Consider the following 437-nt stretch of genomic DNA (forward strand, 5'->3'; position numbering starts at 1 on the left):
GGTGAGGCTGGGTTGGGCTGGGTTTGGGTTTGGATTTGGGTCGGGTGAGACAGGGATGGGGTTGGGCAGGGTGGGGTGGGGTGTGAAGGAGGGTGTCGATCGAAATGAAGTGGGTATGGAAGTCCACCGGCACTGCTGTTGGAGACTCGCAGACACATACACAGCCCTATAAATACACACACACACACACACACACACACACACTCTCTATCACAGGCTTGTACACACACCCACACCCACGCTCACACACACACTTTTGGTCGTCTCTCTCTGCTCGGGCGAAAACACATCAGTGGTGAATGAGAGGTAATTCAGATGCGGGCAGGCTGAGAGCGGGAGCTACTCTTCTGTGAGATTACCTGAGGAAAGAAAGGAGGCGAAGGAGAAAGGGGTGGGAAATAGGAGTAAAAAAGAGAGGGGTGGGATACACTCAGTGA

This window comes from Engraulis encrasicolus, chromosome 4 (genome assembly GCF_034702125.1).
Source record: "Engraulis encrasicolus isolate BLACKSEA-1 chromosome 4, IST_EnEncr_1.0, whole genome shotgun sequence".
Taxonomy (NCBI): Eukaryota; Metazoa; Chordata; class Actinopteri; order Clupeiformes; family Engraulidae; genus Engraulis; species Engraulis encrasicolus.